General features: G+C 29.9%; 1 long non-coding RNA gene across 1 annotated transcript; it reads right to left on the bottom strand.

The window, feature by feature from the left end:
• Window positions 1-13,485: 13,485 nt before the first annotated feature.
• LOC146721780 (uncharacterized) lies at window positions 13,486-15,027 on the bottom strand. The gene is made up of 3 exons (XR_014925507.1): window positions 14,875-15,027; window positions 14,198-14,275; window positions 13,486-13,919 (listed from the first exon to the last, which is right to left on the bottom strand). It is a non-coding gene; the product is annotated as an uncharacterized LOC146721780 (long non-coding RNA).
• Between the last annotated feature and the right edge of the window lie 383 nt (window positions 15,028-15,410).

Genomic DNA, 15,410 nt, shown 5'->3' with positions numbered 1-15,410 from the left:
TTATCGTTTTAACAAGTCCTTTTTTCCCGATGTTTCAAGTGTGTGTTGCGAAGTCTGAATAACAAATGTCAAAATAGAGAGCGTGATGTATTTATTTATTACCAATGTTTTTTATAAATTATGATTCAGCAAATTTTTTAAGTATGTCAAAATAACTACTGTCTAACAATTCGGTGTCTTTATTTAAATTAATTCCATTTTTCTGTTCTTTAATGTGGATCATTTCAGATATTAGTCTTTTATGGTAATTCTTTTCATGATCCATAATTTTAATATTGTCCCAGTCAAATGTATGTTGTTCGTTTAGAATGTGTTCCGTGACTACCGAATGTCTAGCAGAGTCTAATTTAATATTATTTTTATGTTCTTTAAGTCTCGTTCCTAACTGTCTTTTTGTCTGTCCGACATATGTGGCGTCACAAGTAGTGCAGTCGAAACGTTTACAATTTATATCGTTTCTGTAACGGAATGTTAATTTAATTATTTAACTATTAATAAAAAATTTTTACACCTTATTTATTTGCTCGTTCAGTTGGCCTACTATATTTGATTTGTTTAATTTTGTCAAGATTTTAATTTTAAATTGTCATCCAATGTAGCAGTAACCGAGAATCCAGCGCAAAAAAATGAAGGCAAGTCGCCTCTTATACAATCAAAATTTATTGACATGTTTAACACTGAAAATATAAAAAGTAATAAAAGGAAAGCAACTGGCAGTCAAAAACCAGGAACATCTAATACAAAAATGGCAAGACATAGTAAAGAGTATACAATATACACGAAAAATCGTTTTAATTTATTATCGGATTCTGAAGAAGCAGACATGGAGTGGGACGACACCAACGACGAACAGAATTATCATACAAATAACAGCCCAAGTAAATGAAGAGTCACAAAAAATCTGACCGGAAAACAAAAACCTCCGCCAATTATCATTCACGGAGAGGTAAAATCACATAAAGACCTTATTGCCAAAGTCAAAAATATAATCAATAACAAATTTTTCATAAAATATCAAACAAATCGTACAGCTCTACACACTGAAACACAAAAAGATTATAAAAAGTTAACTGCAATACTGGAATCAGATGGAGCACAGTATCATACATTCACACCGAAGGATAAGAAAACAAAGGCGTTCGTTATAAGAGGACTTCCTAAAAATATAGACATACTGGACATCAAAAATGAACTCAAAGAACTTGACATTCAAGTAAATAACTGCAACGAAATGAGAGGAACGCATAATCCACTATATATGGTTACAATTCATGGTGCTATTAACATAAAAATATTATCACATAAAGTAAAATATTTAAATCACACGAAAATAACGTGGGAAAGATATCTCAATAAAAAACGTATTACGCAATGTCACAGATGCCAAGAGTGGGGACATGCAACATCAAATTGTTATGTCACACCCAAATGCCTTAAATGTGCAGAAAATCATTTAACAAGGGAATGTAAAAAACCAATAAACATTCCAGCAAAATGTGCAAATTGTGGCAAGGATCACCCTGCAAACGCCACCATCTGTGAAACATACAAAGAAAAATTAAACTGGATCACTAAGGCGACAAGGACAAACAAACAACAAATAAAAGAAAATATATCAGTAGACATCACGGACGAGAGCATGTTTCCCAGATTGAGAGGTGACGCACCACTCAAGATGACAGAAGCAAATAATCCATGGACACAAGCAGGTAGGATAAGGAATAAACAAACAACAACGACGTATAAACCGGACAACAGGAGTGAACAAATACATACAGACTTTATAACATTAACGAGCGAATTTAAAAATTTAAATAATTTTATAAATGTGAGAGAAATGCTTAATGACGTTAGAAATTTAAATAATAAACTTTTAAAGTGTAAATCGTACGTAGAAAAATTTGAAGTATTTTATAATTTTACTGTAGAATTAGAACAAAAACATGGATAAAATTAAAATCTGTAGTTGAAACGCAAATGGCATACGTGATAAGATTGCGGGTCTAATAGAATTCTTAGAAAGACTTAATATAGGAATTATGCTAATTAATGAAACTAAACTAAATAAAGACGATAGACTAAAAATTAGGGGATATACTTGTATCAGGAAAGAGAGACAAAATAGAGCAGGAGGAGTAACTGTATTAATTAGAAAAGATATACCGTTTCAAGAAATCAAAATGAAATCAGAGATTGCAATAGAAAATATATGTATTAAACTAGAAAACAATATTCACATAATAGCAGCATATAATAGACCATTAAATAAAATTACAATCAGGGATTTAAATGTAATGTTTAGCGTGGCTGAAAAAGTTCTGTTGGTTGGTGATCTGAATGCTAGAAATATAAAATGGAGATGTCACAGAAATAATAGAAACGGAATTACACTAAATAATTATATACAGCAGAATAACGTAACAATTATGTATACTAATGAACCTACACATATACCAAACAATGGTGGTACTCCTACCACAATAGACATAGTTATAAATAAGCAAGTTAATAACCATACCGACATAAATGTACTTCATGAACTAGATTTGGATCACAATCCAATATATTTCACTCTTTTAAAACAAAACTTGACAAATATGAGACATAAAATATTTGATTTTAAAAACACTGACTGGTCTAAATTTAGATCTATTCTAGACAAACATATAAATATTAATAATAAAATAAAAGATCATACAGAGTTAGATATCGAGGTAAACAAATTAACAGAAGTAATACAAAAAGCGCAACAACTAACGACAAAAATAATTACAAGAACAAATCACATAACAAACTTACCTGATACTATTCTAGATCAAATAAGATATAAAAACAAAATTAGGAAAATATGGCAAAAAACAAGATTGAACAAAAATAGAACCTTACTAAATAAAATATCACGTAAAATCAGGGAGGAAATAGTAAAATACAGAAATGACATTTGGAATAATAAATTACAAAAATTAAGTGCAAAAAATAATTCTATCTGGAAAATGACTAAATCATTAAAGAAATCTTATGAATCCATAGCTACCTTAATCAATAACAATATAACAGCATTAACAAATATTCAAAAAGCTAACATGTTAGCAGAACATTACGAACAGATACATACACACGTAACAAACAATGACAATGAACAAGATAAAATAGTAGAAAAAATTAATTCTTACCTAATTAAGAACGCAGATGACAATCAATGGTTTAAATGTTTAACTTCTCCAAAAGAAATATGGGAACAAATTAAATATTTGAATGCACATAAAGCTCCTGGTCTAGACAAAATACAAAATATAATCTTAAAAAATTTGTCGAGAAAACCAATTGTACAATTAACATATATAATAAATTCAATCTTTAAATTGGCATATTTTCCTCAAAAATGGAAAACTGCATATATAATACCAATCCATAAATCAGGTACAAATAAAACATTACCAATTAGCTACAGACCGATAAGCCTCTTAGCCACGTTAAGCAAAGTAGTGGAAAAAATAATATTAATAAGACTACAAAAGCATGCCGAAAATAACAAACTCACAAATGAGCATCAATTTGGTTTTAGGAAAAAACGTAACACAGTACAACAAATAGTAAGAATAGTAAATGACATACGAGTAAATTATAATAAAGATAACGTAACGGTGATGTTACTCTTAGATATAGAAAAAGCCTTTGACAAAGTTTGGATGGATGATTTGTTATATAAAATGTTGGAACAAAAATACCCGTTTCATATGATCAAGCTAATACATTCATATATAAACAATAGAACATTTCGAGTAACAATAAATAATAGTAAATCTAGAAAGAAAATAATTAGGGCAGGTGTACCTCAAGGCTCAGTTCTCGGTCCGATATTATTTAATATATTTTTAAATGATATGCCAGAATTTCCTAAAACCAATTTAGCAATGTTCGCTGATGACACGGCAATTTACGCACACTCTTTTAGCGCAGTAGTAGCGGCAAAACAAATACAAATACATATAAATATTCTTGAACATTATTACAAATTATGGAAAATATCACTCAATGCAGATAAAACAGAAGCAATTATTTTTACTAGAAAATACAAAAACACACGAATTTTTACACCGATTACACTGTATAAACAACCAATTCAAATTAAAAGTTCGGTAAAATATCTCGGCATGCACTTGGACAGTAGATTGACATATAAAGTTCACATAAGCAAATCAATTTAAAGAGCATATGGGACTATGAGACAATTATATTCACTTATGGCTAAAAACTCTAAATTAAGTATTACAAATAAAAGACTCATATATGTAGTAATCTTGAGACCGATATTGTTATATGCGGCTCCAGTCTGGTGCTCGGCAGCGCCCACAAATATTAAACTGTTACAATCATATCAAAATAAATGCCTGTGATTAATATTAAACAAAGACAGATATGAAAAAATCAAAAACTTACATGAACTTTCAAATATAAGCCTAATACAAAACCACATTGACGAAATCGGTTCAAGATTCTACACAGAACAAATAAATAATGGAATTGATTTGGTTAAGGAAACAATGTGTCTCGACAAAGCAACTAGACCAAAGAAATGGCTGTATAAATTAGCGTATGAAAAACTCAATGTACCTGACGCAGAATGTATTCATAGTTGACGTATTTTTAATTATTTATTATTTATAGTATATTTATATATTGTTTAAGTAAAAGAAATAGGTTTGAGCAAATAAGCCAACAACAAAACGTAAGCAGGTTTTTAATAAAACGCATTTTCCTGTATAATCACCAAATTATTAAAAAAGAAAAACGAATATTGTAAATAACATTTAAGCGAAGACGAACATATATTTGTAACATTTATAAGAAGCTGAAGGTTAAGCCATAAGGCAGGAACTTCAATTTATATTGTAACAAACATTTCAGCTAAATGATTTTCATTTATTGAATATGTAACTCAACCAAACTGAATAAAGCTCTATTAAAAGTTAAAAAAAAAAGTCGCCCAGCAAGCGAAAGGTTCCGGGTTCAAGTCCCGGTCTAGTCACCCGAAGGCCCGATTCTTTTTCGCGGATCCTACATATATGTATAGGTCGACTTATTATTTTCTAAATTTATATACTGTCCCACAGTCATGTTAAAGACACGCAATAAATAAGAAGCTAATAACAGAACTTTTATTATCAAGACATAATATAAGTTAATTTTTAATTGATTTAATTGTTGTGCCTCGGGTGAGGCACGATGGAATTTCTGGGTCTCAGCCGAAGGATAGGGATCCAAAGGATCGGTGAACGTCTCCACTCCAAATCTTTCTCACAGAATATTTCCTTTTTAATAAATCTTTATTGCTTTAACTCTTGAGTGGGGTTTTATTCTGTCGAATCCCGCCTAGGTGGTTAGTTAGATAATTCCGCACTCGGCAGTTAGAGTACAGGTGATAGTTTTGTAATCAGCGGCTTGTCTTCGACTCTTAGTTAGCTTCTGATTAGCGACTTGTCTTTCTGGATTTTCGTTAGCGACTGACTCTCATCGCTTCGTTCTAAGTGGTCTCCTGTCTTTTCTACATCTTTTGGGAAAAGATGTAGGAAAGCTCTTTCATTATTATTCATGCGTTTTTATCTAGATGCAAGCGAAGCAGGTTGGCTCTTTGCTTGCGATCCGCGGTTTCCGGCGTTTCGCGTATTTTCTGTCGCGTTCGCGTCTTTTCGCGATAAGCGCTTTGCGAGAGCGTGAGAACGTTTCTCGAGTGATTATATATATAATATCTACTTACTAGTTTATTACTAATATAATATTTAATATAATAATATTCAATAATATTCAATATAATATAGTTACAATCATTCGGACAATAACATTCCTTCTCCGTAAAAAAAGAAAAACAAAGGTACAAAGTTTTTCGCTTTAATTCTTATTTGTAAAATTACTTCTTAATTTATGTATAATGGTTGTCTCCGGTTACAACATGATGTTACAATTGTTTCTTAGAATCTAGTACTTTGACTTTTTCTTAAGATTGATCTTGGTATTTCGAAGTCATTGCTTATTGTAACTCTTGACTGTCTTTTGTTTTTATTTTTTCTTTTTATTATTATCCATGCTATAATAGACATTGTAGTTACTGTTATTATTGTTCCGCTAAATGTCATCGGGTAGATAAATTGCTTTTTTGCATAGAAATTTTGCTCGTATTGTTTTGTAAGTCATTGTCTATAATTTCTAATTTGGCTTTAAGTTTTGTCAGCTCTAAATGATGTTGAGAGATGTTCTCTAGTGCGTCCTGGTTATGTCCTATTATTTTTTCGTCTTGGAATTGTTATATTTATATTTGGTAGGAAGGTTTCTAGGGTGTTTTCGTATGCTTTTCCTTCCGTTTGCAGTGTTGTGTCTGGTGTGTGCGTTGTACGCGAGATTGCGATCCGCGGTTTCCGGCGTTTCGCGTATTTTCTGTCGCGTTCACGTTTTCTCGCGATAAGCGCTTTGTGAGAGCGTGAGAACGTTTCTCGAGTGGTTATATATATATATATATATATATATATATAATATCTACTTACTAGTTTATTACTAATATAATATTTAATATAATAATATTCAATAATATTTAATATAATATAGTTATAGTCATTCGGACTATAACATAATATTAATTTTTTATAATTATTGCATAAAGTTATAACACATAATTATAGTTTAACATTAAACATATAAGCTATCTGATTACTATGGAACTCGTATATACAGGGTGTTCCCGGGTTAAATGGCCAAACTTAAAATATGAATTTGGTATCTCAAAACAAACAAAAATTTCCTGTGGAAGTTTGCTCGCAAAAGCTTCGTTCAAGAGATATCGAATAAGTAAGTTACAGAACCATAGGAATGAATAATACCTAAATAATCTAGGTTTATCTCTTTCATTGCTTTTTTTATTGCTTTACAGTAACCAAAATTTATAAAATATTTTGTTAATTATTACATATTTTGTTCAAAATGATAGCCTCCATCTCGGAGACAAGCATTGCACCTATCGATCACAGAAGGAGTGGATGACTGACATTGTACATCTGTAATTTCTTCGCACGCTTGTACTATCTTCCGTTGTAATGATTGAAGGTTGTTAACAGGCACTTCATATACTTTTTGCTTGAGAGTACCCCATACAAAAAAATCTAAAGGCGTTAAATCCGGTGAACGCGGAGGCCAAGCTACAGGTCCAGCACGACCGATCCATTTTCCAGGAAAATGAACATTAAGCCATTGTCGAGGACCTCTACCATAATGAGTAGGACATCCATCCAATTGAAACCAGAAGTTTCTTCTCAAATTCAAAGGAATATTTTCAAAAAGGTCATTCATTTGAGTATTTAATAATTCGAGAAAATTGTTTGCATTCAAACGAACTGGTAGAAAATGGGGTCCAATTAAAGTATTATTAATTATTCCTAACCACACATTATACACTGAAAATTGTGTTGGAAATTTTGTTCACGGATTGCTCGAGGATTTTCATGTGACCAAATATGACTATTTCTTTGATTGAGAATACCTTGTCTGGTAAATGTAGCCTTATCTGTCCACAAAATCGTTTGCCAAAATTGTGGATCATTATTTGTTTGGTTTAAAAACCAATCGCAAAATGCTCTCCTGCGTGGTATATCAGCCGGTAATAAATGTTGGACATGTTGAATATGGAATGGATGACGTTCAGCTGAGAGTGTCTTCCATATAACTGTAGGTGAAATTTCTAATTGAGAACCAGATCTTTGGACACTTGTTGATGGATTTTAGTCGAAATGCTGCAATATGATGACTGTTCTTCTTTTATTTTGCAGCGATGCAAAAACTCCATCAGCTCTGGGCACCATTGTAAATGATCCAGTTTCCTTCAGGTCGTTGAAATGTTAAAGAGAATACATGCTTATTCGGCAATCTTCTGTTCGGAAATCGCGCGGCGTATTCACGGCGAGCAGCGATAGTATTTCCATCACAAAACCCATATAAATATACCATATCAGCATATTCACTATTAGAATATATGTACGAGGCATACTGTACTACTTTACTCCACGAAATTATTCAATGAACTAACAATTATTTGGTACACTGCGTTAAATCGATTCTGTTTGTAAACAACAAAAACCTATGAATGACCCTCAATCTTCAAAACAAAGACAAAACATAAATATTTTGACATTATTCATTCCTATGATTTTGTAACTTACTAAGTCGATATCTTTTGAACGAAGCTTTTGCGAGCAAACTTCCAGATAAAATATTTGTTTGTTTTGAGGTACCAAATTCATATTTTAAGTTTGGCCATTTAACTCGGGAACACCCTGTATATTTTATTTGATTGACAACTGTTGTAAAACTGACGGAATTTGGACAAATCTTTTCTCGCCTTCCAACGAAGAAGGGATTTAAAATCTCTCTCATTACGAACAAGCGTTTCCTTAAATGTTAGACTGTTTACATTTGAGTTTGACTTCTTGAAAATTGCAATATTGTTAGAATATGTACAGATAGTTCGCTCATCATGATCGCTATTCTTGATGATATATTGTATTAATTATATTAGTTTATGTGAAGATGTGATTTACAGTATTGTACTGAAGAAGACTAAGTAAGTCGAAACGTTTATTTCACTATGTAAAGAATGTAATTTCTAACTTTATGTTCATGTAAGAATAATTTAGTAATAAATTTGAATTTATCATATTACTTCCTATTTTTTGCTCGTAAGTTAGTCTTACATAATTTTTATTCTTTGCGTGGCATAATACGAGCTTTTTTGCTTTTTGATTTTTCAACTAAATTGTTAGTTCTTTTATTTACCGCTATATGTGGCGTATCTTTCTCGTATTTGATTTTCACCGTGAAAATTACATGTATATAAGGCTGGCAAAAACGGAAATTAACGGACAGTGCCTTACGGGCGACCTACTAGCTGCTCCAATTTTTGCTGTAGAACAAAAAACCAAATTTTTTTTAATTCTTTATATCATTAGCTAGCGAACTACGTACGGAAATTAAAAAATAATTGTTTTTGTAAAAATGACACAAGTTTGAAGAAAAAGTTTCATTTTTTGACGAAAAATTTTGCACAAAATTGTTTGTAAAAAAAAAAGTTTACAACGGAACGTAAAATCCGTACGTAGTTCGCTGACAAATGTATCTTAGAAGCTACAGTTTAAATTTGAAGTAAATCGGTCAAGATTTGTGGGAGTTATGAGGTCGCCCAGTTTGAAAAAAGTGATTTCGAGAAAAACGCGTTTAAAGTTTTATGTAACTTCCAAAAATGACACTTAGGAATTTGTTTCCGTTATAAAACCTTTTTTTTCTTATTTCTAAGATCTTAAAGCATCATTTAAGCAAAAAAAAAAAAAAAACGATTTTTTGAAATTTCTACAGTGGCCTAACCCCTTAATAAATTAAAAATGTCAAAATTATTTCTATTTTTGAGCTATATTCCCTTATAGATATGTATCACTAGTAACGCCAATTTATCACTTCGAGTACTTAATCACTTATTTCGAGTACTTAATCACTTATTTCGAGTACTTAAATTACTGTATATTAGTGTTTTAAGTACTCGAAATAAATGATTAATTGGCGTTACTAGTGATAAATTTCTACAAGAATTCTACAACAGAATGTCCTTTAACATATAAATTTACATATATATATCGATATATTATTTATTGTTAAACTACTCTGTTGCCTAAGTATATTCAGTGTATATTATACTACTAAGTATATTATAATTTTATATTCTATTTTAAAATGTATGTCTAATAATTAAGTTACTTATAAACATTTTTTACACATTTTTAACTTTTTATAAATGCGGCTAATAGAGTTTGAAAAAACACAAAAAACATCTAATCGACCAAATTTTATATTAGAGGATTAGATCGATTGATATAGATCGTTTTGATTAAAAAATCGTTGATTATGTCTTTTTAACTCATAATTTCTTACTGAGTATTTATTAAAGAAAATATATAAATTTAAAAAATTTGTTTCATAATAATTTAATAAATATATTTATAATATTTACCATAATATTTATTGTAAATGGTTTTTGATATTTATGATAAATATTATGATCTATTAAATCTAAGATTCCAAAAGCATTTATAAAATATTTATGATAAATATTTATAAAATATTAAAATAAAATTATAAATATTCTATAAATATTTTATAAATATTCTGTACTGTCTGGGTACAAATATGCAAGTATAAATTAATGCAAATAAAAAATCTTTTAATTACACATGATGAATGTGTCAGTAATAAAAATGTTTATTAAATTTGAAATTAGGTATAATATATTTAAAATTTAATTAAAATAAATATATATATATATATATATATATATATATAATAGACGGAACTGAGACAATTTGCTAATTAAAAAATTATATACAGGGTGTCACTTAATTGACATCCAATATTTATATAGGGATATCTTCGTGAAAAACTGAGCAGTAATTATTCAGTAACGTTAATACGTTACTAAATAATCACAATTTTATTATACCTTACAGAAAAAAATGGTACAGGACTTTTCGACTCAGTTTTCCACGAGGAATATCGCTATATAAATATTGGGCGCCAATTAAGTGACACCTTGTATATTAATTATTTATTATTAGATACTGCTTTTATTCGCTTTGAACAAGCTTCTTATAGCCCAGTCAATAAAGGAAAAATAATTCCAAAAGTTTTGAAAATTGGTAGAGATGTTCGTTTAGGCTTACTAATAAACGTCCAAAAAGTCCTGAAAGATTGAAGATAAGCCATCTTGAAAAATAACTGCACTTTTTAAGTTTTTTGCATATATCTCGTAAAATATTAATTTTATTAAACAAATAGTTATTATCGAAATGAAAGCTTATTAAATTATTTACAAAAAAGGTATTACTCATTTTTTTAAAAACTGTAATAGTTTTTGAGAAAATGGGCTGCGAATAACACGTAAATTGATTCTTGAAAATATTTGTTTTTGTTATATTATCTATAGAGAACAAAAATGTTTATTGTAAATATATAATATAAACTAGAAGGATTTAATTTTGATATATTTTTTAGGTTTACTTTTTGTCATGGACATAGTCTCTTCCTAGCACGGTCAGTATTGGAAATATCTTCATTTGCTGGAAAATCCGATCGTTCGTGTACAACATCCAAATCCTCTACACGGGATGATGCTTTCGAGTTTATCTCCGATCTTTCGTATACATTTTCTATTTCATCTTGGTTTATTTCGTCAATAATGTGTGCTATTTAAACAATTTCCATGACAATTATTGCAAACTGTTGTGCAAAGTGATTCCTGTTTTTCTGCATCCACACATATTGCTCCATAACCAGTTTTGCAGAATATAAGATTTAATAAATTTTCGAGTGCAACAGGTTTCAATGTCGTAATTGGAACAAGATTCGTTTGTAAACGTTTCCAACCCCAAAGTTTAGGAAGTAATTCATTTCCTAACCATTTTTGAACCTGGTGATACACTTACAAGGGAAGAACTTCAACTGTTTCATGGCTTTTGATTCAAAACCTATGCAGAAATGTTGTGCGTGATGCCAATAGCAAATTCTGCAAGTTACAGCCCCTACCTTTGCGTTAAAAAGAATGACATAATAACTCGCGTATACAGGTGTCACATTTTAAATGTTCCGCGCAAATATCTTGAAAACTATGAAAGACATGAAAAAATGTTTCAGATAAAAGTTGTTTGACTCGAAGGGGGCATAAAATGATGTCATTGATTTAACCTTGAATAGTTATTTTAAGTCACGTAAAGGTCACCTTCAATTTCTTGAATGAAACTACATATTTTTTATTGCATATTCTTGTAGACTATATCAAGAGCTTTCCAAAACTTTAGAATAAAGAATTTTTTTATGGTGTATATTTTGAGTTATAAAGATTTGAAGCTAACAGTTTTTTGACATAAAATGTACAGTATTGTATTTTTTAAAATATTCAGTTTTCGGTAATTATACCTTAATACTTTTTTGCACAGTATAATAAGATCAATCAATTGGTATAAAGAAAACAGATACATTGCAACAAAATGGCCACGGTGCCTATATATGTGTAAGCACAGATATCCATACACTACTCCGTGTGTGTGTAAGTAATCCGGCGTGGATTACTTTGGAATTGAACATTTTTCATTAGGAATAGATCATTTGATTTTCTAAAACTCTTGTATTTAACATTTTCTTCCATAGTCATTATTTTCCAAGATATTTGATTGTTACATAATTTTTGCCATTACTGTATAGACGAGAAAGTTATTATGCCATTTTTTGACGCAAAGGTTTGATGCTAACAATTTTTCGACATGAAATGTAAAATATCTTGTAGAATAGTCAGTTTTCAGTAATTATTTCTTAATACTTTTTTGCACGGAATAAAGGGACCAATCAATTGGTGTAAAAAAAACATAGTTGCTTATAAAAAAGTATGCAGCTACATGTTGAATATTACATATTCTTTTTAACAATTATCTATTTTTTTTATACCAGTTGATTGATCTTAGGCCGGCGTTCCATGGAGCGGATTACGCGGAAGCGGAACCAGCGGATCGCCAATCACGGAATCGTTCCGATGGAGCTCATCGATAAGTTCTATCGGAACGATTCCGTGATTGGCGATCCGCTGGTTCCGCTTCCGCATAATCCGCTCCATGGGACGCCGGCCTTATTATACTGTGCAGAAAAATATTAAGGTAAGATTACCAAAAACTGAATATTTTAAAAGATACAATACTTTATATTTTATGTCAAAAAATTCCCAGCAAACACAGAGATGTAATATATATATCTCAGAGTTATAACATTTATATATCACAAGTAACATAGTTACATAATAAGTAAAGTACATGTATGTTACATGTACTTTATGTACTAAATGTCAGCAACAAAAGTACTTCTCTGATATATCAGAGATATATATCACTGTACTTTAAATGTTATATATATGTTACATAATGTTGACACTATACTACATAACAAATATATATTTCAGATATAGAATATTAGATAACATATACATTTCAAATACATATAACTATATAAATTTGTAACATATATTTTATTTATATGTAACAATAATATATTAAATTATTCTTCTAATATTTAATAATTATTCCTAATATTTTTTCTATTGTTCGTCTTACATATAAGTAAAATATATATTAAACGTATTTACACTTTGTTATATATGCATTTGAAAAATGTTATGCTAATGTATCCACATTGTATGTTTATTAAAAATTCATAGGTATATTCATAGGTAATATTTGAAGGATTATTCTCTTATGCAGTTATTTAATTTTTTTAAGTTATTTTATATTTATTTTTTCAGATATTACACATATAACAAATTAGGGATACATAAACATTTATTAAAATCTTATATTAATGTTATAGTAATTAGTATAGATTTATTTTTTATAAATATTTAACATATACTTGAGAAAAGAAGAATAAAATAAAATTTCAAAGATAAATGATAATTATACAATGTCATGTTGATATCAATATACACGTACAATATAAAATATAATATGGAGTGAAACTTATTAACTTTATCATTTGTACGCACTGCACTTTTTAACATTATACATTTTTAACAGTCTTATTGTTACTAAATACTATAATATAATTATATTAAGAAAAATATTTAAAAATCAATTTTTATTATTTTAAATTTTCTTTGTCATCACCTGTGTCTTATTAAAAGCTTTAATTTACTGAGATGGAACCATTATTCACTCTATTTTCTTTGTCATCACCTGCGTCTGCTTCATGTCTATTTTTTCTCTTAAAAGCCTTAATTTACTGAGACTGAACCATTCACTCGCTTTTGAAAATGCATTTCTTGAAAATTGTAATGTGTTGACAATATACTTCATCTGAAAATATTTGTACAAGCAAAAAAATAACATTTACGAAAATAAAATATATTTGAAATCGATTAAATAAGCAAATGTAAGTATTATTAACAATATTATTTGTTAATTTATTTGTAAATATTATGAAGTTAACCTCTTTATTTGTGAGGTTAACAATATGTCTATGCTGCTGGTAAGCTGATAAATCACAAAAAACTTTTCTTTTCGACTTTTCTACGAACTCTAAGACTATGTTATTATTAATGTGGTACATAAGTTATATAAAATTTATATCTTACCTCAGATATATTTATTTATCACATGTGTGGATACTTGCAAATAACTTTTACTGCCATGACACTTTGATGACACTGCGACTGCGCAAACGCACAGTTAAGCGGGGAGCACATACTTTTGCATAGGCGCATAAGCGTAAACATAAGAATCTTGATTGGTCTATGAACGTATGCATAAGAAATTTAACCAATCGAATTTCTAATGCATATGCTTATGCGCTTATGCAAGAGTGTGTGCTCCCCGCTTTATTCGTTTTATCACGTCCAATTTAGACATCACCAAGATTGGGGAGTAACGAGTTACTTCCCAGCAAACACAGTATATAAATGTTATATACTTAAGCATGTTACATGTAACGTATATGTTAGTTGTAATTTCCCACTCATAAATGTAACATTTTTAATATTACATATATTACATTGTAGTTATATTGTAATTATATACCAAATAGCACATTGATGTATTGATAAGTCAGTGCTATCTTGGGATATAATGACAATATAACTACAATAGCCTACTACAACCAAATAGCACATTGATGTATTGATAAGTCAGTGCTATCTTGGGATATAATGACAATATAACTACAATGTAATATATGTTATATTAAAATGTTACATCTATGAGTGGGAAATTACAACTAACATGGATGTTACATGTAACGTACACGTCATATTACCTGTTATATTCCGTTTTATTGTAGCAATGTAACAATTATATATCGGTGTTTGCTGGGTTGTAACAAATTTAAGTTACAGTTACTTTTTTTTGGTAACTATAACTTAACTTCGTTACTTTTCTCCATGTGTAACTGTAACTGTAACTTAATTACATTTTTTTTAGTATAACTAGTAACTATTTTAACAGTTACTTTATGAGTTTATTTATGAGTTATTTTTTTGGAAACATGCCCTAAAAGCTGGCTAAAAGTATCGTTCAAGTATGGTAGCCGTTATACTGTTATTAAGGGTCGACAGGTCGGTCGGCCAAACTCCGAATTGATGTTGGAGACCTCGCGCGGTGACAACGCGAAACTCCGATTTCAGTGTTGCCAACGCCGAGAAACCAATTCTCGGGTTTTATGTAGTGGTGCATGTCTGTACACGTACATACACCATTGCATTGCTCACGCGGATGCACCGTAGAAAGACAAGGACCGATAATCACGTGTTCTCCTTGTTCCTCTACCGTGCCGGTATACGCGAGATGCCGCCT

This window comes from Nylanderia fulva, unplaced genomic scaffold, assembly GCF_048542155.1.
Source record: "Nylanderia fulva isolate GAGA-0341 unplaced genomic scaffold, ASM4854215v1 Scaffold412, whole genome shotgun sequence".
NCBI classification, from domain to species: domain Eukaryota; kingdom Metazoa; phylum Arthropoda; class Insecta; order Hymenoptera; family Formicidae; genus Nylanderia; species Nylanderia fulva.
Note: the sequence above shows the minus strand (reverse complement) of the source record. Positions and strands in the feature narration are given on the sequence as shown.